The sequence below is a fragment of the Grammomys surdaster genome, unplaced genomic scaffold, assembly GCF_004785775.1.
Source record: "Grammomys surdaster isolate TR1022 unplaced genomic scaffold, NIH_TR_1.0 61, whole genome shotgun sequence".
Taxonomy (NCBI): Eukaryota; Metazoa; Chordata; class Mammalia; order Rodentia; family Muridae; genus Grammomys; species Grammomys surdaster.
Genome location: NW_021604563.1, coordinates 8,339,782 through 8,343,326, shown reverse-complemented (window position 1 = coordinate 8,343,326; position 3,545 = coordinate 8,339,782). Strand labels below are relative to the sequence as shown.

The window sequence follows — 3,545 nt, the reverse complement described above, 5'->3', positions numbered from 1 at the left end:
TACAGACATTCAGAAATCATGGTTTAGTGGAGCTACTATTGGGTGTGGCTGAACACAGGTCCTTAAAATAGCTTCAGGGCTGATGGGTCAGAAGATGTGGGGCTTTCTGGGGGGAGGGGGGCCTGCCAAGGCACAGCCCATGTATTCTTGAGTTGTTCAGCGTCACCCCGAAGTAATTCTGGACAAATCCAATTAACAACACAGATCAATTGCTGAATTTCTTAATAGCAGATTAGTTTAAATATACAAGGATTGTTCTGTCTATTGTGTTCTGCTGTGGTATTGGACTACATCTGTAAGTTCAATCCACCCCATTACAATGTCTTTCATATGAATCCTCTGGGGATATGCAGCTTTTGATTCACAGTTTGCAGTATAAATGCCCTGATATATCATTTATTTGCTATTAAGTATTTAATTATTATGCTTTTAAAATTCAGTGTCTTTAAACTAAGTTTGTAATTAGCATTGCTTGGAGCAGTTCAGAGTGTTGTGTTTCTTTGTCGTCCTCCTCTTCTCTTTCCAGTCTCTGTTCCTAGAGCAAGCTTCTAGGGGTGGGAACTTAGGCTCTTTTGGCATGCAGCATTTCAATGGGAAGGCTATTATAGGGCACATCCCCATTCACGTGCTTGTAGGACAGGTAGTCTTCTGCCTGATTGCTGATTGCCTGGATTTCTGGCAGTCGAAGAAGTACCTGTCCAAATTTCTCACTTTGTTGTGGGTAGTTGCAAACTGTGTAATCCAGCAGGGCAGCATTCTCCTGCTCTTGAACACCTTCTACCAGCTGGAAGTTCTCAAGATTCTTGACATTTGAGCTGAACAGCACCAGGAACTTCAGACACACAAACTCTCGCTGATCAAACTGCAGGGAATGGAGTCTTACCACATGCTCTTGGGCAAGGTTCAGGAGGTTGTTGAATGCGACTTCCGTGGTGTTTGAGATGATGGTGGAGTAGTCCACATATTCTCCAGTAACCAGGAGATGTGCCACTTGCCAGTAAATGTGATCGAGGATCAAGAGCTCACTCCAACAGTTCTGAAGTAGCTTCATTTGGTCATCAAATGAACAATGGAGAACAGGATCTGGTCTGCCATTTTACACAAAAGCCCAAAAGTGCTCAGCTTTTCCTGCCAGTTTCAGTTACTCTGCTCTTGCTGTAGGTAAACCATGATCTTCGCTTGAACTTGAGGCTCATCTGGTTCACACTTCAAAAGTTCAAGTATCAGGTGTGGGATGCTTGCTGGGGAGCTTATCTGATAACCATCCATGTAGGAGTAGCCCATTATTGACTCAGGAGAGCTGAAGTAAGGGTCTGCGTATTCTGGTTTGATGGGCTGACTAGGAAAGTGACCACCATATGGTTGGTAAGCATGCAGGCTGCCATGAGGTGGCATTGTCATGCTAATGTGACAAAGGGACTTCTGTCATAGTCTGTCTGAGGCAAGGCTTCATGGCTCAGAGGTAGGCCTTTGGAGGCAGAATGAATGTTCTAAATTTCAGAGGTCAGGTCTGAGGGCATTGCTTGGATCACTTGAGACATAGCTTCCAGCTTAAGTCCATTGGCTTGAATGAAGGCTTTCTTCTGTTGTTTCAAGGCCCTGTCTCTCTTGTACATTGGCCCAAAATTATTTTTGCCTCCTCACATTTGGTCAGCTCTTACGGCTTCTACCTTCATTCCAACATCGATACATTTTTTTGAATCGACAGTAAGGACATCTCTTTCTCTGTGTTTTGTCAATTTGGCAATTCTGGTTCTCTACGCACATGTACCTGTTTTGGTTTTGGACAGTTCGCTTAAAGAAACCCTTGCAGCTTTCACAGGTGAGGAAACCGTAATGATACCCAGATATTTTATCCCCACACACAGGACATAGCTCTTCCGGATCTTCATCATAGAAGCAATTCACCATTTTAAATTGAGACACTTGCATGTTTTCTGGCATCTGCCCCTGTTCTCCATGCAATCAGACCAGTCCTGGGGCTTCCATCTCCACTTTGGGTAGCATGACAAAGCAGCTACGAACAGGAATGGGGCATCGGTGTCAGGCTGGAAGCCCAGCACCTTTTTGATCCTATGTATCTACTTCTATGCATCATCTAGTTCTGAAGCCTTGGAGGAATCTAAGGTATTTTTTTTGTTGTTGTTGTTCCAAAGTATTCTTCCCCTGGAAGCGACCCCAAAATCCCCTTTATCTAAAAGAAATGCCGGGACAAAAAAAATGGAGCAGAGATTGAAGGAATGACTGGCCCATTTTGAGACTCATCCCATTGGCAGGCAACAATCCATCATACTATTAGTGGTGCTATGTTAAGCTTGAAGACAGGAGCCTAGCATAGCTGCACTCTGAGTGGCTTTAACCGGGACCTGAGTGAGACATGCAGACACACACAAACAAACAGTGGATGGAAGTTAGGAGCCCCTATGGAAAAGTTAGGATAAGGATCGAAGGAACTAAAGTGAATGGCAATCCTATAGGAAGACCAACAGTGTTAACTAACCTGGACCCCTGGGAGCTCCCAGAAACTGAGCCACCAACAAAAGAGAATACGCAGACTGGTCTGAGGCACTGGGCACATATGTGGCAAAGGGATGCCTTATCTAGCCTCAGTGGTAGAGGACGTGTGTAGTCCTCTATAGACTTGATATCTCATGGTAGGATTATAGGGGGGAGTCTATCTTCTCAGAGGCAAAAGGGTAGTGGGAGGGGAAAGAATTCTTTGAGGGAGTCCTGAGAGGGAGAAAATCTGAGGTAGAAATATATAAAATAACTAATAATAAAAAATTCATTATATAAACAAACTGAAAGAAAAAAACATGATCATCTCAGTAGATGCTGTAAAAAGAAACTTTGACAAATTCAATACTCCATCATATTAATAGTCTTGGAAAGATCAGAGATTCAAGGCACATACCTAAATACAATAAAAGACAATATAAAACAGGAAATCTTCCATGCTCATGGATTGGTAGGGTTAGCATACTAAAAATGACAATTTTACCAAAAGCTGTCTATAGATTCAACACAATTCTCATCAACATTACAAGACAATTCTTAATAGACCTTGAAAGAAAAGTAATCTACTTCATATGGAAAAACAAAAACCCAAAGTAGCAAATAAATCCTGTACAATAAAAGTACTTCTGAAGGTATCCTCCATAGAGATGGGTTACTGGAAAATTAATGTTTGGATTTGATTATGCCATGGAATATCTTGGTTTCTCCACCTATGTTGATTGAAAGTTTGCTAGGTATAGTAGTCTGGGCTGACACATGTAGTCTCGTAGGGTATTCTAGACTTATGTGCAGGCCATTTAGCTTTTAGAGTCTCAGATGAGGAATGAAGTACAATTCTCATAGGTATGACTTTATGTGTTACTTGGCCTTTTACCCTTTCAACTTTTTGTAATCTTTCTTTGTTCTGGATGTTTACTGTTTTTGTAATTATGTGATGGGAGGATCACATAATTTTCTTTTCTGGTCAAATTTGATCGGTGTTTTCCTTACTTCTTGTACCTTTATAGACATCTATATAGTTAGAAAAA

General features: G+C 41.7%; 1 pseudogene; it reads right to left on the bottom strand.

The window, feature by feature from the left end:
- Positions 1–562: 562 nt before the first annotated feature.
- LOC114640846 lies at positions 563–2,064 on the bottom strand (annotated as a pseudogene).
- Between the last annotated feature and the right edge of the window lie 1,481 nt (positions 2,065–3,545).